This window comes from Anopheles maculipalpis, chromosome 2RL (genome assembly GCF_943734695.1).
Source record: "Anopheles maculipalpis chromosome 2RL, idAnoMacuDA_375_x, whole genome shotgun sequence".
Classification (NCBI taxonomy): domain Eukaryota; kingdom Metazoa; phylum Arthropoda; class Insecta; order Diptera; family Culicidae; genus Anopheles; species Anopheles maculipalpis.
Window position 1 is genome coordinate 57038433 of NC_064871.1, and position 25216 is coordinate 57063648.

General features: G+C 40.0%; 1 protein-coding gene and 1 pseudogene across 3 annotated transcripts in view; both read right to left on the reverse strand.

The window, feature by feature from the left end:
* Window positions 1-25216, reverse strand: part of LOC126557161 (serine/threonine-protein kinase fused) — a 420093-nt gene that overhangs the window by 68947 nt on the left and 325930 nt on the right. The window lies entirely within an intron of this gene.
* LOC126567300 (uncharacterized) lies at window positions 2159-3572 on the reverse strand (annotated as a pseudogene).

Sequence of the window (25216 nt, forward strand, 5' to 3'; positions counted from 1 at the left end):
TCCAAAAAACAGCTGTTTGCTTACTTGGGCCAACGACGCAAAAAGAAACCCTGGATAAGTGTAATCATAACCACGACAAACAAAACCAGAGTCGAGATACAACTGAAGAACACTTACGTCCAAAAAGGCCGCGCATACTACCACTTAGATATCAGTAATGGCCTATAATTTTTTTTTCTCGTTCTAGAAATAATTTACTACAATCGCCGATTTAGAGAAGGATGGCATGGAACGGAAAAACTCGTGGATAGGAGCTTGGCCCATCCAGAAAGGGGCACACCGGCGTTTGCGTGCGCGAGAACTTAATGTCTAAGTCGAAATGGAAAAAAAAACTGAAACGATGTAACGAAATGATAATATTTTAAAAATGCAAGATCTTTTACATTTTGCGAGCAGGAGAAGGATGTAGAAGTATATGTGTGAACTATGAGAATAGGAGCGAAGAGAGCGAAGAGGATTACAACGGTAAAAAGCGTGAGGAGAGAACCGAAGAGACCGTCCCACGATCGGTGGAAAACGATCAAACGAGGCGGACGTGTATTGAAACCAATAAAGTGAGGATTCTACACAAACGACGATGGATTGAATTCACAACGGTGTAAAACAGGTAAAAAAAACTCTATATGCTATAACACAAGTAATGTTCTTTCTTCTTCACTCTTCCACAGCGTATGAGGCCTGACACCCGGCGTAGAGCGAAATAACAGCAATAAAATGAAATCACATCACAGTATGTAAAGCAAAGGTGTAAGTCAATTGCAAAAGGTCCTTAAATATATAGTCACACAGTCCATCGCACCATGCACCAACACGTGACAAGCGACCGTGGGACCAGACGACAGCGGTCTCCAGTTACGACAGGTCTGCGCAACGCGGCTCCCGCAGGCCACCTCCCAAGTAAGCAAACAGCTGTTTTTTGGAGGAACTTTTGGAGGAATTTCGGTCGACAAAAAATCCCCGCTTTTTCCAAGCAAAGTCAGACTTTTTTGGAGGATACTAACACACATGCAAGTAAAAACATGGGGAGCACAAACCCTATGATACAGTACCGCTTGCCCAAGTAAGCAAACAGCTGTTTTTTGGAGGAACTTTTGGAGGAATTTCGGTCGACAAAAAATCCCCGCTTTTTCCAAGCAAAGTCAGACTTTTTTGGAGGATACTAACACACATGCAAGTAAAAACATGGGGAGCACAAACCCTATGATACAGTGCCGCTTGGATGCATACGAGACAACACATAAACGAGGGTTATATATAATGCGTGTGTATGTGTGATCCCCGAAACGATCCTCCAAAATATCAGGTAGATCCCCCAAAAAACAGCTGTTCGCATTAGGCTAGAGGGATAGTGCGATCCCCTTTTTTCTGTTTTGCCTTGCACCTTCTCCTTACTCGGCACTCGCATTTCTTTGTCATTTCCTAGTATTTCATCGGTCGTATGTACTTTTACTCGGTGTTTGATGTGTGCTATGTAATTCGCTTTCTTGCATCTCATTCGGATAGATTGATTATCGGTAGATTATCGTGTATGTACTCTTCTAACATACGGGCCGGTCTATGATATATGTCGCCTGTCTACATTCTTTAGCTTGAGCCCATCGTGTTTTTATGTGTTTAGTGTGTGCACCGTGTGATAACGTACGAATCCAGATTAATTTTTATATTTGCTGCAAAGGTAAGTAGAAAGTAGATTATAAGTTACGTATGTAGTGAAAAGTTATTTAAGTTACCATGTTTTGCGTCTACGCCTCTAACGATTGAGCTATCATGGTTCTCTTCTGTCGGGTGTTAAAATTGGGTTTTGTTAGCAATTTGATTGCTATATAAATATGCGGCGGCTGGCGTTACTCCGTCTGAGACACTTGTTGGGGGGAAGAAGGCGAAGGCGAAGAGCGCGCGCGTGTCCCGCGTCACCAGCGCGCTGATAATTTTTTTTTGTTTCAATGCATTGGCATCAATACATTTTCATCGAATGCGAGCATAGCATCAATGTATGAAACGTAATGGGTGGCAATTCGATACATGCGTGCGGGTGCAAAGAATTCATGTAATTTCTGTTTTAAAAAATATTTTACTTTCAGCATCATGTCTAACCAGCCAACATATAGCCAGGGCATTTCGTCTATTGTTTGGCAAAACATAGGTAAGCTTAACTTGTTTATTCACAAACTAATGCTCTTAAGTTAAAATATTTCTTCATTAACTCATTATTCTCTTTTCGATGGATCTCGGAAGGTAAAAGCAACTTTTCCAGAGCTTTTGAAATTTTCATGCGTTGTTGGGCTGACCATCGTTTCTTGCCCAAGGTCCCGTCACGCCAGCCTAGAAAAAGACGCTTCACCACACCAAGATCGATGAGATGCAATCGGTCCGATACAATCACGTCGTCGATCATATTGAAGTGCAACAGATCCAAAAGAGGTGTCGGTATTTTGCGGTGCCCTGGATACTCATCGTTTCTAAATCCTTCGTCGGTACGTTTAGGATAATTAACACCAGGGAAAGTTACAGTACGCGATGCGCTATTGTATTAACCGGGAATAGTGCATTTCAAACACGCTCCATATCCTGTATGGCCTCTGACTCCTAGTGTAAAAAGAACATAAAACAAAGTGCATTCAGTGAATGTGAACTATATCAGGAATTATGGAAGTGGTAATATCTTATCTAATGTTTTACCTTTGATGAATGCTCTAGCTGGTGTGTCTGCAACGATGGTCCTAATCTTCACGGCAACATTTTCACCCTGAATTGTGACGCCATCCGATAAGGAATTCGATTCTTCGACGATAGGGCGCAGAAACTCTTCTAAGTTTTCCGGTTTCTACAAGCCACAGAAGATGCCAGCAGTCATAACAGGTGCTCGTGGAATTTCGTGTATCGAAAACATTATCGGCCAAAACTGCATTGTGCTATTGTTGTGCAAAGGAAGTCCATCTATCGACAGAGTCAAGGACAGCTGCTTAGATGGCGGCTTTTTTGTGCTGCAGAAATAAAATGAATAAATGAATCGTTGTTCTGAAACAGCACATACACTTTACTTACCAGAAATATTTCAAAAGGTGATTTTTAACACCATGGTACCAAAATTGTCCTCCGCCGAGCTCGGTTATCTCAGAAGAAACATTACGTTTAGTCTTCAATAATGTTTTTGCTGTTGCAGGCACTTTGAAGTTAGCTCTTTTAAATACTCGCAGAATCAAGTTGATCGAAGTATGAGTAGCATTAGTCGATAATGCCCAGAAACGGATGCCGTCTACGATGGAAAGTTTCTCGACGGTTAGGACGGTTAGGGTAGTTTCATCTTCCACATCGCTGTCGTCGGAAAAATCGTCGTCGATATCGATGTAGTTTATGCTCGCCGTATCTTCTCCTTCAAGTTGTTCAAAATCCACATCCTCTTGCAGGTGCTCTAGCTCTACAGGTGAATCTTTAACTTCGGACTCTTGCGACAATCCTTGTCCACTCGGTCCTGCTTCTGCAGCATCCTCATCCGCAGAGTTTGGTCGCAATAACTTATCTGCACGGCGATAGAAACTACCAGTTTGACGAGCACGTTTAAGGTTCGACATATTACGTATGTTCACAAATTACAATATCACTCAAAAAATGAACTTGACTTGCAGAAACACGAATCGAATTTGAAATCTGTTGACAAAATGCATCAGTATTTAAAGCAGTGTTTATAGCCTAAAATTATGCTCGGGAAAAACCAAAACATATGTTAGCTGGCGCTGCAGGTGCATCAGGCGCAGCAAGCTCAATACACGCTGCATAATGAGTGTAAGCAGTGCGCACGATACGCGGTTTCGGATCCCGGTAGTAAGAAAAAGAAAAAAAGTCGCCAGGAAAAAATACATGGTCATCGATGGAAGCACAAGGGGAGGTGCGGTACGGTTATGGTTATATACCTAGCTGCTTTAAGGTATGACAGGAATGAAACGTGCGAAACGGGTGGTCAATTTCGGCATGTGCACCAACACAACGATACCTGTAGACCCTAACGCGGGCGTGCGAGGGAGCGCGATATACATTTTTTAAAGAAGTATCTACGGCGATCCTCCAAAATGTTTGCTTGGGTAGATCGTATCGATGCATTGGTTTTACATTTCGCTCAAACTCGTATGTCATTCCTCTCGCACTCACGGACAGTATAGACGGAGTAAATTTTTGTTCTGAAAGGTATCGATACATGTGTGTATACGCCGGGTGTTTTCCCTTGCTTGCACTGCTATACCTCACACACAAACGCATACATACACGCCTCGTACCTTTAAACGCGTAACCGTCTGAAATCACGCCAGACGGCGGAGTAAGTGAAAGCGAAAAAAATATTCTGGTGCCATGAAGTTTGTAACTCTTTGATATTAGAAGAAACATATATTTTTTAAATACAGGAAAAATCATTATCTCACAAAGTATTTAGTTGTTCAGTTCAGTTTTATTAGGTGTTTATTTCTTGGGTGTTGGTCCAGCTGAGAGATCTTTGTAAAATAGTGTTATTTGAAAGTGTTGTTACCGTTTTTGTAATGGCTGACTTAAAACGTCTGCGCAAATCTGGCATGTTTTATCGCCAAGCTGCAAAGTATATGGCGCTGGAACCTACGGGAAAGGATAATCAGGATGCAGGACCAAGCCAACCATGTTAGTTGACTTTATTACACAAGTTTAACGAATATAAAGTTCGATTACATCGTAGTGTTAATGTTATATTATTATTTACAACATACCCAAAATATAGCTACGAGCAATTTAAACCATGAAATGCAGCGCACATCGCCAACCCCAGAACAAAGTCCAGTACCAAATATGAACCAGACCGAAGAAGAATATGTCGAATTGGCTGACTACATCGATTGCTGTTCTTCCGAAGATGAGAATGAAATCACCACTGACGATACGTTCAATCAAATTATCGATAAAATGTCTATAGTTGATGGAATTCGTTACTGGGCACTTTCCACCAACGCGCCGCATAGCTCCATAAACATAATGTTAAAGCTTTTTAAAAAAGCCAACATCAAAGTCCCTTTAACCGCTAAAAATTTGCTGCGCACAAATCGGAATCCTTCGACGGACTTCAGTACTAACAAAGTAGTTAATACAATTTTTCCCACGTTAACATACCTTTTGCAATTGGAACAGTATTTTCCTTTCCAGTGTCAGTAGCTAACGCACAATATTTCAATATATTTATAAAAAGCTGTTTAAACCATACAAAATGCAATTTGAATGCTACCTTTCGATCCTAATACTTTGACAAATTGGTTGTACTCAGATGAAAACGTCATATCATCTGTTTCTTTGTCCAGCGGCATTTTGCTTAAATAGTAAAAGATGATAATGAATAAAGGCGATGCATTACATCACGGTCCACCACGACGATTCTTAACAAAACCATGGATCATTGAAACTCAACAATGATATTCATTATAGTTTGCTAGTTTTGCATTTACCAAATACAAATACAAGAATGTACACAAAAAACACATTTTCTTTAACTTGCGATCCTATACAGCGCATGTAAAACAAAACCTACTCCGATCCACACTAGATTATCACGACTAAAAAGGACCATCGCATCACCGCCGCAGCAAATCATATGGTAAATATGAATTATATACTAAGAATCACAGTTCAATTCTCACTTCTCCTGCTCTCCTCTAGATATCCAGAAAAAACAGTACTGCATATTTCAATCTCTCCTCTACACACAGGCTCAAACGCAGCTACCTTGATCCATAAGAGAAACAGAGCAAAAAGCATGGAAGAACGAACAAGCAGTGCGAAAGAGAAAAAAACAGCATACACAAATCAATTTTTTTGCACATTTTTCATGACGTCGAAAATTTTGTGACGTCATAACTTGTGGTAAACAAAATTGCCCCATCCGTTTCTGACTACGGGGCAATCATCGCGACAAAAGTAGGGCCCCATTTTAGCCCCATTCTTGCAACGACTTTACCTATTTTGTTGTGCTTGGGTATCGATACCTTTCAGAACAAAAATTTACTCCGTCTATACTGTCCGTGAGTGCGAGAGGAATGACATACGAGTTTGAGCGAAATGTAAAACCAATGCATCGATACGATCTAGACACAACATCGATATCGTTGGCAAACAAACATTGCTCGGCCTATCTCGTCTGTAAGTGCGAATGAAACAGTTATACGAGTGTGAACGAAACACAGAATCGTACGGTTACGGCAAATCCAAAACCTCATGACGTCACAGAATACTCGTACATAAGTGTAAACAAGTGAGCTAGACGATTTAGAGCAAGACACACGCTGTTTTGCCCCGTTCGTTTTGGTTGGGTAACGGTAATCGTTATCACTCGCTGAAGATCAATGTTCTAACACCCGTACGTACATCAAACGTATGCACGTATGCATACAATCCATACACGCTTGAAGCGTTGTTTGCTTTAGCAACGATAACTGATACTCTCATCAACGATACCGATGATCTCAAAAACGATACGGATAATTATTTAACTTTCTATTCGAGTATGCCCGGGATAAGGCAAAGATTAAGGAGGAAATGCCTTATCAGTATGATTATAAAGTTTATTCAACACAAGCGACGTTGAAAATACGGCACTGGATCGTCATAATTAATTATAAATAAATAGATAAATAAAAAATTATTTAACTTTCATTGATTCTTTCTTTACAAACGAATCCGCAATCCGTTTCGAAGGACCAAATGTACGCTTTCGCACTGAGGTTCGGTTTGGATCCGTTTTTTTCTTAACTCGCTAACTCGACGTAAGTTCTTTTCGTTACCTTGTCAAATTCGAGCTTTATTACTACTATTTCTAGCATTCTATATTTTCATATTCCTACCTCTCTTGGACCCGCGCTCAACAACACTCGTGTCGTACCGGTTCTGCCGACACTATAGCGGGGATTGGCTATCGTGAGGCGCATCAGATAGTTTTCACAACTGATTGCTACGAAGCATTCAGCGAAGTTGAGAAGCTGAGTCCTTCCCATCGCACAAGCCACAAGGTGAGGAGCAGCTGAACGCGAACGTCGGTTGCGTTGTAGTTCGAGTTGGAATTGGACGGCAAGATCAAGGAGCAGCGGCTGGAGGAGCAGGCTCTCGCACGGCTACACGCGATTGCACTGTCGGACGACGATGACTGCGGTAAGTGCTTGCAATGTCGTCTCACCTCAGCAGTCACTGTACTGCTAATTGGCGTTTTCAAGGAGCTTAGATTTATTTTTACTGTTTTGTTTTCCCCAGGGTGACAGAAAACAAGAACCACTAGGAAAGTTGAAATTTCACCAACTCGCGTAAAGGTGACACCGAAACGATGAATGAATATGACTGCCGCCCACAGGAAAAGTGTTCGCCGCCCACAGGAAGCGTCACCGTTTTGTCAACCGGTACAGCGGGGCACGTAAAAATCCAAAACCAGCTACCCTTTTTGGTTGTTTAAAGCTCCCCGCATGCGCTCCGCTCATCGAAGTGAGGACATGAGCGCGAGCAACGTGCTACAAATAAGGAACCTCACGCGCTCGAGCTTTTAAGCGTGCGAGCGCGTTTTAGCTGGCTAGAGCGCTTTAGCATGCGAGCTCACTTGAGCACCAAATGCTTCTACCGAGAATGAAATGGAAACACATTTAATTGAACAGCATTCGCAGACAAATTACAATACGGCACTGGACCGTAATAATCAATAATAAATAAAATTCGCAGACAAAGAAATTTTTTCGTCAGAATCATTTTCATGTTGCTCTAACGATCCACTACATCAACATCGTCTTTGACTGAACTATCAAAAGCCTGGGCCTTCGTGAAACAGTACACTTATGCACATGTTAACATTGTCATGTCTACATACATATGGTCCTCTACTACTTGTCAATTTCTAGCAACTTCGACAACACTCGAAGTAGTCGCCTTAGTCAATTGAGAAGTGAAGACATTGTTTGTACAATTTAAAGGGACATTGTTTGTGTGCAAGTAATGCCGGCTGGAAAATTTGTCCTACTTTGTTAAAGCAACCAAAAAAGGGAAAGCAAGGGTAGCTGTAGGTGATTGGCCGAGCGAACGATTTTCGATTTTCGTGTTGTTGAATAAAGGTTTTGGCTTTAAAAAAGAAAATTTGGAGCAGCGCAGTCATTTTCAGAGGATAAATTTGTGGTCAGTTTTGTTGTTTTTGCACTACTAAGGGTTTTTAAATACAAATTTGCCTTAGTAGTGCCTTAGTTGGTGAATTAAAAAAGATTTGGTCAATAGGGTAAATTGCCGCTTGGGTTTACCTTGAATAAACCGCATTTGACATAATTTGAAACGTCATATTTCGTTGAACGTTTATGATTGTCGGCCGCTTGATTGGTAGCTCTGTCAAAGCAACGTGGATTCATCTGTCATGTGTATTTTTCTAACCGCTCGCAGAAGAAACAAAAGGTTGCCATTTTGCTGGAGCAAAGATTTTTAAGACAGTGTTGCATCACGGTTTTGTCTCGAATAAGCAATTTTAGCACATTAGTGCGTAGGAGTGCAGTGAAAAATGATTTATCAAAAGTTGTGCTAGTGATGTGCGTTTGGAAGTTCGTTCGGTATTGTGAGAATCGATAATATTAAATGAGTTTTAGTCTGAGCTGTGTCTTGTTTGGAAGCTTATATCACGCGGATTATAAGTCTTCATTTGTTCTTTTTGAAAATGATTTTGAAGAAGCATAATACAAAATTGTAACTGATTTGGAAGCTGAGTACTGTTCTGCATTGCGCCGGTAGTGGTACGTTTTATATAACAGCATTTGCTTGCAATATCTTACTTTCATTATATTTTGCAGGTTTTGGTAAGATCGAATAATGAGTATTTGCTAGAAAGCTATGACGTAGTATCGCACAGTGAGTATGTAATTGCGGCGAACACACAGCAAAACGAGTAAATTTATGCGCATGCCTTTAGTGTTCACATTGCTGGGAAACTGACGAGCCTTTAAAGCCGCTCTACACGCAGCGCAGCTTTGATTTTGCGAACAAAAAGGCTGTTTCGTTTGAACGCGTTTATGTTGCACACATTTAGCATGCTTCGAGAATAATACGCTCTGCGGTCATGACTTTTTGACCTATCATGGACGTGAGATAGTATAATGTTCTTTGTTTTTCAAATTCAGACAGCTGTTTCTTCTTTAATGAATGTGAGCTGAAAATCGTGGAATGGAAGTGATTGCAAGTGGTAATCGCTTGTTACGAGTGTTAATCTACAATCTACGTGTATGACAGGAAGACATTTGTTACCGGTTAAAGTGAGGTACCACTTTCGCACTGAGGGCCGGTTCGTATCCGTCTTTTTTTTTCTTAACTCGCTAACTCGACTTGGGTTATTTTCGAAACCTTCTCACATTCGAGCTTTATTACTACTATTTCTATAATTCTATAATTCGGCGTCTGCGTAGACATCCGTCACATCATCACCACGTGACATTTAAATACGCAGCTTATGCTTATCGCATATACAATCGGGCACGATATTCCCGTTACCTCCACATACTCCAAATCCGTCTTCATTCCCGTCCTAATTCCTTCTGGGCTTTCGTCAAGAGTCAGCGCAAAACCGCCTCCATTCCCACTGTTATGTCGCTCGGAGATGTGTCGGTTGACAATAGCTCTGATATCTGCGCCCTTTTTGCTGAGCATTTCTCCTCCAATTTCTCTGCTCCTGTGAATAGTCAGCCTCTAACTACTTCAGTTAGATCACATATTTCAGAGACTTCAAACACTATTCCTTCCTCTCTTATTACGATCGATGCAATACTCCTCGCCATTAACAAACTCAAATCATCCTTTTCTCCTGGTCCTGACGGTATCCCTGCTGTAGTTGTGAAAAAATGTAGTACTGTTTTCGCCCCTCTGTTACTAAAGTTATTCCGTTTATCTATGTGTTCGTCCGTTTTTCCTTCGGTCTGGAAACAAGCTTGGCTTGTTCCTATACTTAAGAAGGGATATTCCTCCATTGTCTCGAACTATCGCGGTATCTCACTTTTATGTGCATTTGCCAAGGTATTTGAGTATGTCTTGCATGCCTGTATCCTTAACGTTTCACGTAGTCTTGTCATCCCTCAACAGCACGGGTTTGTTCCTAAACGTTCCACTTCCTCCAACCTCATGTGTTTTACGTCGTTCGTGTCGACTCATCTTGATGTTGTGCCTCAAGTCGACGCTATTTACACGGATTTCAAATCCGCGTTTGATCGCGTTCCTCATGAGTTACTTCTTGAGAAATTGTTACAATTAGGGATCAATAGCATAATTGTTTCCTTGTTGCAGTCATTTCTAAGTGAGCGTACATATCGTGTTAAACTAAATGTTAATTTCTCTACTTCCTTCGGTTCTGGGGCCGGTGTTCCCCAGGGTAGTGTCTTAAGTCCTCTATTGTTCGTCCTATTCCTTAATGACATTACTTCTGTCTTGCCACAAGATAGCTTTCTTTGCTATGCCGATGATGTGAAAATCTTTTTCCCAATCTCATCGGGTGCGGATTGCGTTTTCCTTCAAACTGTTCTTAACTGTTTTTCCTCTTGGTGTGCTCATAACTCTCTCGCCCTTTGTCCTGTGAAGTGTCAAATCATTTCGTTTACTCGTTCCCGCACTCCTTTCCTCTATCCTTATGTGCTTGATCAGGTCCTAGTCAACCGGGTTTCGCTGGTCAAGGACTTAGGCGTATGGCTCTATAGTGGCCTTACCCTAACGTCCCACATCGACTCTATGGTTGCTAGAGCCTGGAAAACACTGGGTATCCTGAAGCGTATTGCTCGTGACTTCTCTAATCTTCTGTGTTTGAAAACGCTGTACTGTTCGCTGGTCAGGTCATTGCTGGAGTATTGCTCAGTAATCTGGTCACCAACGGCTCGGATCCATATGGATCGAATCGAGCGGGTGCAGAGGTCTTTTACCAGGTTTGCGGTTTGCAAATTCCTTGGAAGATCCACCTCCACCCTGCCCGGTTACGAGTCAAGGTGTCAGTTGCTGAGTCTTGACTCTCTCGAAGACCGTCGATCACGTTCCCAATCACTTTTTATCGCTTCCCTCTTGTTGAACTGTATAGATGCTCCTTATCTGCTTGGTTTCATCCCATTCTATGTCCCTAACCGTTCCCTTCGTATTCGTCCCCCTTTGATTATCCCTAGGCGCCGTACATCTGCCGGTCGCAACGATCCTTTTTTGAGGGCACTGCGTTCGTTTAACTCCTCGTCTCTTGTGTTCGATTTCCATCTCTCCCTTCCATCCTTACGCTCCAGTATGCGGCCTTCCCTTTAGCACTTAACTCCCTCCCCATTACTCTAAGTTTAGAGTTAAATAATTTTAAGTAGAGTGTAAGAGTGTAGTGTAGCCTATAGGCAGACAACACGTTAATAAATAATAATAATAATAATAATAATAATAATTCTATATTTCCATATTTCCACCTCTCTTGGGCCCGCGCTCACCAATACTCGTGTCGTATCGGTTCTTCCGACAGTATAGTGGGGATTGCCTATCGTGAGGCGCAACATTCCGGTCACCTAAAATGAATATTTTAACTTCCTATTTGGCTCCTAATACCAAAGGATTTTGTGTTACTTTAGGTAGTATTTATATCTTGGAAACTTGCCGTACAACATTTATCGCATTTGCCGAGCGCAACGTTACCACCCTAACTACCCCGTCCTTTCCAGTATTGACTTCTAATGCACGACCCCTAGGCCATCGAGCTGGAGGGGTATTATCTTCTCTTACTAACAGCATTGTTCCTGGTTCAATAGCTGTAGCTGGATCCAACCACTTTGCTCTAACTTGAAGCTGTTGTAAGTACTCCGTATGCCAAAGCTTCCAAAACAGCTGCCTTAGCTGCTGAACACAGCGCAGATGACTGAGTCGATTTGCTGGTTTTTCTCGCAAATCGATTGCCGGAATTTGGTGCATGTGGGAACCAGTTAGAAACTGCCCGGGTGTCAGTACCTCCTGATCCAGTGGGTCATCCGTCATGGGAGTGATAGGTAGCGAATTGAGACAAGACTCAACCTCGATCAACATCGTTGCCAGATCCTCGAATGGCAATGACGACGTACCTAAAACTCTAAGCAAATTATGCTTTAGTGACTTCACGGCCGCCTGCCACAAACCACCGAAGTGAGGGGCGCGAGATGGAATAAATTTCCACTGTATTCCTTGATAAGCAGTCCAGAGTTGAATCGCCTCTTGATGGTTTTCCGAATTCAACACCTTGAACACTTCCTGCAGCTCATTTGAAGCCCCTCTAAAATTTGTGCCGTTGTCAGAAAATCTCCGCCACCAAACCTCGGCGTCCGACAAGTCTCCTCATTGCCGCTAGAAACGCTTCCGTGCTTAAATCAGACACTTACTCGACATGTACTGCACGCGTTACAAAACAGGCGAAAATAGCAACATAGGTTTTCATCGGAACCGCGCGATGGTGCTTGCCCTTCACAAAAACTGGACCACCATAGTCAATTCTACGTATGACGTGACACGACTTGCTGGTAACTCTGCCATCGGTTGCACAACCGGTGTTAACTTGCATCGGAAACAATTGAAGCATTCATGGAATATCCGTCTTACTAGATTGCGGCCGCCAACAATCCAATAATATTGTCTGATCGTACTTAACACAAGTTGAAGACCTGCATGTAACATTTGGTCATGATAGTACTTCACTATTCATCGAGCCAATGTGTGCTCTCCAGGGATGATGATTGGATGTTTCGCATTGTGTGGCTCTGCCGAGTTTCCCAGTGTAGCTCCCACACGAACTAAACCATCTTCACTAAATATTGGTTTAAACCACTTCATCTGTGACTTCTGTGATACTTGCTGCTCATGCTTTAACGCCTTGAGTTTGTCGCTAAAACCATCTCTCTGTGCAATTCTGCACAATGCTCTATACACTTTACGTAACTTTTCACTTGAAAGCCATTTACTTCTTGCGTCACTTTCTCTCCTCAAAATACTAAAATATAGCCAAACAAACTCATCGACTAAACGGGAGAGCACCTCTACTCGTCCTGACTGCATCGATGCCATATGGTGCAGCGCCATGTAGTAATCACAACCCAATTGCTTGGTATTGTCGTACCGCTTCGTCAGGGTACTCCAGGTGATGGCATAATTATCAGCGGTTACCTCCGTGTGTTCAAATATAGTTGCAGCTTCTCTTTCAACGAGGACAGCAGATATTGCAAATTCATCACTGCAGGAATATCCGTAGATCCATGAATCATCGAATTGAATCGATCACGGAATGTCAACCAACGACGTCACCCTCCAAAGATGGTAGCTCCACCTTAGGTAAACGCAGATGCACACTGTCACCAAAACCACCACTGCAGATGGTCGTAGCCAACGCTGAACTGTTCATCATAGGAGAATAATTGGACATCTGATGAAGTAAAAATCCTTTCGGCTTACAAAAACGCTCATAAAACTTAGTTTGCTCTTGCATGTGCTTCTCATTGTTCGTTTTTGTCTCATCGAACACAACTATTTTTGCCATTATCTCATCAAAATCACTCTTGCACTGATCGAGCAACTGAAGTCGCACCGGAATTTCTAATATGTCAACGGACGCATTGAAAGAATCGCGAAAAGCTTCAACGTTACACAACATATTTTATATAGATTGCCTTTTTCGCACGCATGCGGCGAGCTTCTTGTCCGTGGTTGCCATTTCGGTACTCAATGCAATGGCTCAATCACTCAATGCAATGGCGATGCCTCGTGGTTTCACTTAACTTTGCAATGGCTGTATTTCGTGGCGTCCCAGAAGAGTTAGCAATGGCGATACCGCGTGGTTTCTCTCAATTTTTAGTGATGGTGGTACATCATGGCCACTAAAGTTCTCAATTCTTCAGTAGCGTTATTTCGCAACTCACGCTATACTTTCTGCGATACCTTTGCGGGTCACGCACTGTATACACGATCCTTCACCTAACGGTAATCGTTATCACTCGCTGAAGATCAATGTTCTAACACCCGTACGTACATCAAACGTATGCACGTATGCATACAATCCATACACGCTTGAAGCGTTGTTTGCTTTAGCAACGATAACTGATACTCTCATCAACGATACCGATGATCTCAAAAACGATACGGATAATTATTTAACTTTCTATTCGAGTATGCCCGGGATAAGGCAAAGATTAAGGAGGAAATGCCTTATCAGTATGATTATAAAGTTTATTCAACACAAGCGACGTTGAAAATACGGCACTGAACCGTCATAATTAATTATAAATAAATAAATAAATAAAAAATTATTTAACTTTCATTGATTCTTTCTTTACAAACGAATCCGCAATCCGTTTCGAAGGACCAAATGTACGCTTTCGCACTGAGGTTCGGTTTGGATCCGTTTTTTTCTTAACTCGCTAACTCGACGTAAGTTCTTTTCGTTACCTTGTCAAATTCGAGCTTTATTACTACTATTTCTAGCATTCTATATTTTCATATTCCTACCTCTCTTGGACCCGCGCTCAACAACACTCGTGTCGTACCGGTTCTGCCGACACTATAGCGGGGATTGGCTATCGTGAGGCGCATCAGATAGTTTTCACAACTGATTGCTACGAAGCATTCAGCGAAGTTGAGAAGCTGAGTCCTTCTCATCGCACAAGCCACAAGGTGAGGAGCATCTGAACGCGAACGTCGGTTGCGTTGTAGTTCGAGTTGGAACTGGATGGCAAGATCAAGGAGCAGCGGCTGGAGGAGCAGGCTCTCGCACGGCTACACGCGATTGCACTGTCGGAGGACGATGACTGCGGTAAGTGCTTGCAATGTCGCCTCACCTCAGCAGTCACTTTACTGCTAATTGGCGTTTTCAAGGAGCTTAGATTTATTTTTACTGTTTTGTTTTCCCCAGGGTGACAGAAAACAAGAACCACTAGGAAAGTTGAAATTTCACCAACTCGCGTTAGGGTGACACCGAAACGATGAATGAATATGACTGCCGCCCACAGGAAAAGTGTTCGCCGCCCACAGGAAGCGTCACCGTTTTGTCAACCGGTACAGCGGGGCACGTAAAAATCCAAAACCAGCTACCCTGTTCGGTTGTTTACAGCTCCCCGCATGCGCTCCGCTCATCGAAGTGAGGACATGAGAGCGAGCAACGTGCTACAAATGAGGAATCTCACGCGCTCGAGCTTTTAAGCGTGCGAGCGCGTTTTAGCTTGCTAGAGCGCTTGAGCATGCGAGCTCACTTGAGCACCAAATGCTTCTACCGGGAATGAAATGGAAACACATTTAATTGAACAGCATTCGCAGACAAATTACAATACGGCACTGGACCGTAATAATCAATAATAAATAAAATTCGCAGACAAAGAAATTTTTTCATCAGAATCATTTTCATGTTGCTCTAACGATCCACTACATCAACATCGTCTTTGACTGAACTATCAAAAGCCTGGGCCTTCGTCAAACAGTACACTTATGCACATGTTAACATTGTCATGTCTACATACATATGGTCCTCTACTACTTGTCTATTTCTAGCAACTTCGACAACACTCGAAGTAGTCGCCTTAGTCAATTGAGAAGTGAAGACATTGTTTGTACAATTTAAAGGGACATTGTTTGTGTGCAAGTAATGCCGGCTGGAAAATTTGTCCTACTTTGTTAAAGCAACCAAAAAAGGGAAAGCAAGGGTAGTAGTAGGTGAATGGCCGAGCGAACGATTTTCGATTTTCGTGTTGTTGAATAAAGGTTTTGGCTTTAAAAAAGAAAATTTGGAGTAGCGCAGTCATTTTCAGAGGATAAATTTGTGGTCAGTTTTGTTGTTTTTGCACTACTAAGGGTTTTTAAATACAATTTGCCTTAGTAGTGCCTTAGTTGGTGAATTAAAAAAGATTTGGTCAATAAGGTAAATTGCCGCTTGGGTTTACCTTGAATAAACCGCATTTGACATAATTTGAAACGTCATATTTCGTTGAACGTTTATGATTGTCGGCCGCGTGGTTGGTAGCTCTGTCAAAGCAACGTGGAATCATCTGTCATTTGTATTTTTCTAACCGCTCGCAGAAGAAACAAAAGGTTGCCATTTTGCTGGAGCAAAGATTTTTACGACAGTGTTGCATCACGGTTTTGTCTCGAATAAGCAATTTTAGCACATTAGTGCGTAGGAGTGCAGTGAAAAATGATTTATCAAAAGTTGTGCTAGTGATGTGCGTTTGGAAGTTCGTTCGGTATTGTGAGAATCGATAATATTAAATGAGTTTTAGTCTGTGCTGTGTCTTGTTTGGAAGCTTATATCACGCGGATTATAAGTCTTCATTTGTTCTTTTTGCAAATGATTTTGAGGAAGCATAATACAAAATTGTAACTGATTTGGAAGCTGAGTACTGTTCTGCATTGCGCCGGTAGTGGTACGTTTTATATAACAGCATTTGCTTGCAATATCTTACTTTCATTATATTTTGCAGGTTTTGGTAAGATCGAATAATGAGTATTTGCTAGAAAGCTATGACGTAGTATCGCACAGTGAGTATGTAATTGCGGCGAACACACAGCAAAACGAGTAAATTTATGTGCATGCCTTTAGTGTTCACATTGCTGGGAAACTGACGAGCCTTTAAAGCCGCTCTACACGCAGCGCAGCTTTGATTTTGCGAACAAAAAGGCTGTTTCGTTTGAACGCGTTTATGTTGCACACATTTAGCATGCTTCGAGAATAATACGCTCTGCGGTGATGACTTTTTGACCTATCATGGACGTGAGATAGTATAATGTTCTTTGTTTTTCAAATTCAGACAGCTGTTTCTTCTTTAATGAATGTGAGCTGAAAATCGTGGAATGGAAGTGATTGCAAGTGGTAATCGCTTGTTACGAGTGTTAATCTACAATCTACGTGAATGACAGGAAGACATTTGTTACCGGTTAAAGTGAGGTACCGCTTTCGCACTGAGGGCCGGTTCGTATCCGTCTTTTTTTTTCTTAACTCGCTAACTCGACTTGGGTTATTTTCGAAACCTTCTCATATTCGAGCTTTATTACTACTATTTCTATAATTCTATAGTTATGCGCAGAATGTTTCACATGCTGAGTTGCATCCGACACCTTGGTCCCGTGTTGTACAACGTGACTTCCCAGCATCAGCATGTCATCTGATACTCCAGGAATGTCAGCATGCAACATGGTACCGTGGGACAAGCGGCCAACGGGAGAACCATCTAGCGCAGTCTAGCAGTCTTCGCCCATCGTGCAGCCGAGGTGTATCAGCTCTCAATAAAATATTAAAAGTTTGTTTTCTGTAATTAAACCTGTTTTTATATTACAAAAAGAAAGATAACCATAACTGGCGCAGTCGGCTCGGTTCAGTTCACGTTCTTATAGTGAACTGAACCGCGTTTTTACGCGTAGTGCGCGTAAAAATTATAAAATCCAAAAGTGAAGAAAACTTTGTGCTCGCCCGGAACAAACTCCATCACCCAACCCGCGGTCGATTTGCGACGAACACGTGTTTTTTTTCTGTTCTTGACGCAATTGTGACGAAAAGTGTTAAGTGACTTTTGGTAGTGCACAAAACAAAAACGTTTAGTTTCAACTATTAAGAACTGGAATCATAAGTAAAGCTTCTGGATCTGCAACGATAAAGACGACTCCCCAGAAGATCAGCTGGGAAAACATCCGATCATCGAACGTCCCAACCCGTGGACACCAAGAGAGCAAACGAAGAAACTATTCCAACGAGAATCACTGGATAGAAGAAGGGCAAACATTGAATCGGGTAGCAAAAAACTCAATCGAAATTCCTAATTTGTGAGTATAAGGTGAGTTATTTTAGGGATACTTGATCTCCCTTAGCGGCAAAAAAAAGAAGGTGTTGTGTTTCCATTCGTTCATGCCAAAGTTTAACCCTCTTTCTAAACCCTCGCGGTACAGTGATACGCAAAATAATAAAATGGAACAGGATCTCCATGCTTTAGTTAACTCAATGAGAATGCTTGAAGAACGCATGAACGCGCTTCAAATTGAGAATAACAACCTTCAGCAGCAGCAACGACAGCAGTTGCAAGCCCAAACGCCTCCATCAAGGAGCGCTAAATGTTATAAAATTCCAGATCCTATACGGACAATTCCTTCTTTTGATGGAAATAAACGCCAACTATCATCATGACTGGCAACTGTAAAAAAAACATTAGATCTGTTTAGATGTACTGTAGCCCCAGACCTATTTGCAGTCTATGAGCAAGCCATAATTAACAAAATTGATGGCAAAGCTCGTGACACCATATGTGTCAACGGGAATCCCACAACTTTTGAAGAGGTTGCAGAAATATTACAACACGTGTACGGCGATCGTAACAACATATCAACCTATCAAACGCAGCTGTGGAAAATGAAAATGGATAGCAGTTTGCATATCCATTACAAAAAAAAAAAAGATTTTATGATCAGCATGAAATCTTTGGCAAAACAAAACCCTTTATATGCCAAGCACTGGGATGCCATAGATCATTTTCTGGAACAAGAATGCTTAGCAGCTTTCATAAACGGCCTAAGCAAAATGTATTTTGGTTACGCACAAACCGCGCAACCAACTGATCTAGAAAACGCATACGCTTTTCTTTGTCGTTTTCATTGTGCCGAAAAAACGAAAACAAATACTTTTAACAATCTTCAAGTAACACAACAGCCTACGTTTAGTAAAAGTTACAAAAACGGAGGAAAATCAACCGTCTCGAAGATTGACCGAAAACCTGAATTTGGTCAGACAAAACAAAACTCCGAGAGACGGAAAATAACACCAATGGATATCGACTCTTCGATTAGATCCAAAGGTAAAATTTTCTGCCATACATTAGATCATGACAAAAAAAGTAACGACTCGGAAAGTGAAGACGAAGATGTCGAAGAAGTAAATTTTCAGATTTCCAATGCTGCAATCAATCAAAGATGAAAGCAACTAATGGCTTACGATATCTAATATTAAATGTGAATAATTTACAAGCAAAAATGCTTATTGACAGTGGAGCTAATAAAAATTTTATTTCTCCTTCTTTTATCAAGGAATACCAAAAACAGAAATTCCATACACTAACAATTAGAAAGCAACATGGAAAGCATAAAATTAACGAGTACTTTAATGGTGTAATTTTTGGTAAGAGAAATGTACGTTTTTATATGTTCAAATTTCATCAATTTTTCGATGGAATAATTGGATACGAAACCCTTTCAGAGTGTGACGCGAAATTAATATTCGGTCAACACAAATTAGATTTACCAGGATACACAATAGATTTAAACATAAAAGGAATGAATTCAGCTGAGATCAAATTACAAGCAAATAGTTGCCAAGTAGTGAAAATTCCAGTTTCTCACTCCAACGGAAATGTTTTCATGAAAAATGAAATTTAAATCAAAGACTCAAACATTCCTGCTGGACTTTATAAAGCTAAAAATGGTTTTATTAAAGCATTCGTAACTAATTTCGGAGATGAAGTTTCTTTTACATGGACAAAACCTAAAGTTGTTTATCCTCTATCTGAAATTTTAGAAATGAACCAACACACACTGAACGCGAAGCCTACCAAAACATTGAACAAATCGATCAATTTAGAAGAGTTAATCAGGTCAAACCATTTGAATCACGAAGAGAAAAGTGAGCTCTTAAAAATACTTCATAATAATGTTCAAATAATACACAATGAAAACACAAAACTTTCTTGCACAACAACTGTTAAACATAAAATTAACACTGTTGATGACATACCAATACACACTAAAACGTATCGATATCCTCACATTCATAAAGAAGAAGTCGAAAAACAAATAAATGATATGCTAAAAGACGGTATTATCCAACACTCAGTTTCACCATGGACGTCTCCAATTTGGATAGTTCCAAAAAAACCTGATGCAAGTGGAATTAAAAAATGGCGAATTGTAATCGATTACCGAAAGTTAAACGAGAAAACAGTAGACGATAAATTTCCCATTCCAAATATAGAAGATATTCTAGAGAGACTAGGAAGAAGTAATTACTTCACCACGTTAGACCTCAAATTTGGTTTTCATCAAATAGAAGTTGAACCCAGAGATAGGCCAAAAACAGCTTTTAGTAGCAATGTATAATTTTGCACTGGCGGTGGGAATTTATAAACTTGTGATATTGGCGGTTGTAAAATGATGTTTCACGCTTGGCTTCTCTTTTGCTACTGTTTATTCCTATGTCCGTTTTTGTTCATTTTTACAAGTTCATTCGTGTTCATGCAGCTTATCTTACAACAGTTAATATGCCTAAGATTTTGCGTTCAGTTAACATGTATAGCTCCTACGGTTGTCAAGTACGAAACGTAAACAAAACAATTACTTGACATATTTCTAACTGTGAATTAATCCCTAGAAATCCAACAAGCAATAAAGGTCATTTTGAATTTATCAGAATGCCTTTCGGCTTGAAAAATGCTCCTTCAACATTTCAAAGGGCCATGAATAACATTCTCGGAGAACTAATAGGTAAATGCTGTTTAGTTTATCTCGATGATATAATAGTTTTCGGTAATTCACTACAACAACACTTAGACAGTTTAAACAAAGTGCTCAAGCGTCTTGTGGAGGCTAATCTGAAGATTCAGCTCAACAAGTGTGAGTTTTTACACAAACAATGTGAATTTCTTGGGCATATCGTTACCGAAAAAGGAATTAAACCTAATCCAAACAAAATTGATAAGATTGTTAATTGGCCCATTCCGAAAACTAAAAAACAACTTAAAGGATTTTTAGGTATAATAGGATATTATCGAAAATTCATAAAAGACTTTGCTAAAAAAACTAAACCCCTAACAAAATGCTTGAAAAAAGATTGAGAAATAAAACTAACTCAAGAATATTTGAATTGTTTTAATGAATGCAAGCAATTACTAACTTCCGATCCAATTTTAAGGTATCCGAATTTCAACAAGAAGTTCCTGATAGAAACTGATGCGAGCGATTTTGCTCTTGGCGCTGTACTCTCCCAGAGATTTGAAGATGGACACGAACATCCAGTAGCATACGCATCGCGAACCTTGAACGACACCGAGTGCAGATACTCAGCCACCGAAAAAGAACTACTAGGAGTATTGTTTGCTATTAAACACTTCCGACCATACGTTTACGGTACTAAATTTGAAATTCGAACAGACCATAAACCTCTCATTTGGCTTAGACAAAAAAAAGACCTCAACAGTAAATTACTAAGGTGGAAACTGCAACTAGAAGAATTCGAATTCGACATAAAATACAAAAAAGGCATCTTGAACAACAATGCAGATTCACTCTCAAGAATCGAACCCGACATAAAAACTGTAGATTTGAATTACAACTCCGCCAATGAAAGCATGACTCAACATTCGGCTGACTCTGACGATAGTGATTACATAAAGTCTACGGAACGTCCATTAAACGAATTTCGAAATCAAATAATTATTGAAAAATCTAATGAACAAAGTGAAGAACATTCCATTATATTTTCTAAATATACTCGAATAATTATCAAAAAAACAGACTTTTCTCCTGAAGATCTTGCAAACATTCTAAAAAAAAATGCTACATCATCTTGTGTTAATGGATTATTTTGTCATACAGATATCCTAAATCTCATGCAAAATGTGTACAAAAACTATTTCTCCCGCGCTAAATCCCTAAAAATATTTTGGACACAAAAATTACTCATCGATATAACTGAAGAAATAGAACAAAATCAAATAATCCAAACACAGCACGATTTAAACCACAGAGGAATTACAGAAACTAGTAAACACATTGCTAGAGATTACTTTTTTCCGGGAATCAAATCAAAAGTTGCCAAATTTATTAATATTTGTAAATTATGTCAAAAATCGAAATACGAAAGACATCCATATAAAATAAAATTCCAATAAACCGAAACACCATCCAGACCACTACAAATCGTACATATGGACATTTTTATCATAAAAGAAAAACATTATCTTACACTTTGCGATAAGTTTTCTCGATTAGCAATGGCAATTCCAATTCGCACAAGAAATACAGTTCATATATTAAAAGCATTCACTACATTTATAGCAAACTTAGGGAAACCCGAATTACTAATAATGGATCAAGAACCAACATTTAAATCAATGATAATTAGAAACTTCCTAGAAGAAAACCTTATTAAATACCATTTCACAAGCATAGGACAATCATCTTCAAACGGACCCATAGAAATAATTCATCGTACGCTACGGGAATTACATAACATATTATCTCAAAAAGAATCCACTAGTATTCTTTCTGAAACCTCTAAAATAAATTTAGCAGTATCAATTTATAATGATTCAATACATTCGCAGACTAATGTCACACCAAGAGAATTGTTTTACGGAGTAAAATATAGAGATCCAGTACCAACTGATTTAAATGAAAGAATCAGGCAAAAAAAAAAGAATTATTCCATATATTTTCTCAGAATATGAAACAACAAAAAGAAAAACAATTAGATAAAATAAACAAAAAAAGAGAGGATGTTGTACAATTTCCAACCAATGATACAGTTTACGAAAGAAAACGCAACAACCTCAAACATCAAGAACGCTACAAAGAAATTAAAGTACTAGAAAACAAAGAAATGAATATAATAGATGATCGAGGAAGGAAAATTCACAAAGAAAAATTAAAGCGAAAGCGAAATACTTCAACGTAATTTTTTCTTCTTGATTTTATTACAGATCACTTCTGAGGAACATTGCACAAATTAAAAAGGAAGGAGGATAAAATGTTAATTACAAAATTAATTGTTACCTTGTCGACTATCAGTCTAATCCAAGCGACCATATTTAAGGAAATAGTAAACAACAATGGATTAGTAGCCATTAAATTGCAATCAGTTAGAACAAGAATATGCTTCAATAGGTTAATTCACAAAATAAATTTGAAAAATCTTAAACAAAATGTAGAATATATTGAAAAACTATCGAATTTAATGAACACAACTGGTTCTCTTAAATCGACTTCAGACTCCAAGATACTTAAAACAAAACAAAAACTTATTGCACTAACGCCAAGCAGACAAAAGAGAGGACTTATTGATGGACTCGGCACAGCTATCAAATTTATTACTGGAAACCCAGATAATGATGACCTACAGTCAATTTACCACAGCTTAGGTCTGCTTGAGAATCAGGAAAATGCCATAAGTAGAAACATAAATAAACAATATGAAATTAACGAACTCTTCCAAAAAGAATTACAAAATATGACTAGCTCACTAAACAAACAAATGTTAAAAATTTTAAAATTTAAGACAACTGCAACGGATAATTTTGAATTTATAAACATGATATTTAGTGTAAACGAAATTCTACAAATCTTAACATCTATGGAAGAGCAAATAGAATTGGAAAATTTAAATGTTTTGCACAGGGACCTGTTAACTTTATCTGAAAAGCAATTTATTCAAAAAATGTTAAAATCACAGGATATTATAGTAAACTATGTAGATGAAATCTTCAACTATTGCACGGGAACCCTAGCAGTTACCGATCAAGCAGCTGCCATACTTGTTAAAGTACCAATTTTGGAGAAGGACCCATTTGATCTTTCAGAGCTGCATACGATGGTCATCAATAATTCAAGGATCAACACACACATAAAATATGTCTCAAAGTTAGGAACCAGAGCATATTACCAAAACACAAAATGTACTATTTGCGACGCAACCATACCAATAGAGGACGAATGTATCTACAACATTCTCGTGCATAGAACTCCCAAATGCCCTTTTGTCACAACAAACAATAGATGGTCAGTTAAGGAAGTATTGGAAGGTGTAATACTTGTTGACACACAAACAGAAACAACAATATTCGATTCATGTGGTGAATCCAAAAGCATATCAGTACCAATGATTATTGAAGTGGAAAACTGCACAGTGCAGATTAAAAGCTACACGTTCACTGGGAAAGTCGCCAATATTCAAAAGGAATATTTAATCCCGATATACGGAAAACCATTGACCAGATCAAACGATTCAGAAGACGACCAGATAGATGGAAGAATAAGAAACCTAGAAAAAATGAACGAAATCCACTTGCAGTTGAATAAAATCAACATTAGCCACATAATAATAAGCATGATCGTACTGATAGGAGCAGTTTGTGCTTGCATAAAAAAATGCAAAAATGCCCAACCTGATGTCACCACATGCTCTGATACCCATGGTCAACACCTAAGCCTCGCTATTCGGAACCTTGCTGACCAGATCAACAGTCGATCGAGGACGCTCGACGCTTAAGGAGGGAGGAGTTATGCGCAGAATGTTTCACACGCTGAGTTGCATCCGACACCTTGGTCCCGTGTTGTACAACGTGACTTCCGAGCATCAGCATGCCATCTGATACTCCAGGAATGTCAGCATGCAACATGGTACCGTGGGACAAGCGGCCAACGGGAGAACCATCTAGCGCAGTCTAGCAGTCTTCGCCCATCGTGCAGCCGAGGTGTATCAGCTCTCAATAAAATATTAAAAGTTTGTTTTCTGTAATTAAACCTGTTTTTATATTACAAAAAGAAAGATAACCATAACTCTATATTTCCATATTTCCACCTCTCTTGGGCCCGCGCTCACCAATACTCGTGTCGTATCGGTTCTTCCGACAGTATAGCGGGGATTGCCTACCGTGAGGCGCAACATTCCGGCCACCTAAAATGAATATTTTAACTTCCTATTTGCCTCCTTTGGATTTTGTGTTACTTTAGGTAGTATTTATATCTTGGAAACTTGCCGTACAACATTTATCGCATTTGCCGAGCGCAACGTTACCACCCTAACTACCCCGTCCTTTCCAGTATCGACTTCTAATGCACGACCCCTAGGCCATCGAGCTGGAGGGGTATTATCTTCTCTTACTAACAGCATTGTTCCTGGTTCAATAGCTGTAGCTGGATCCAACCACTTTGCTCTAACTTGAAGCTGTTGTAAGTACTCCGTATGCCAAAGCTTCCAAAACAGCTGCCTTAGCTGCTGAACACAGCGCAGATGACTGAGTCGATTTGCTGGTTTTTCTCGCAAATCGATTGCCGGAATTTGGTGCATGTGGGAACCAGTTAGAAACTGCCCGGGTGTCAGTACCTCCTGATCCAGTGGGTCATCCGTCATGGGAGTGATAGGTAGCGAATTGAGACAAGACTCAACCTCGATCAACATCGTTGCCAGATCCTCGAATGGCAATGACGACGTACCTAAAACTCTAAG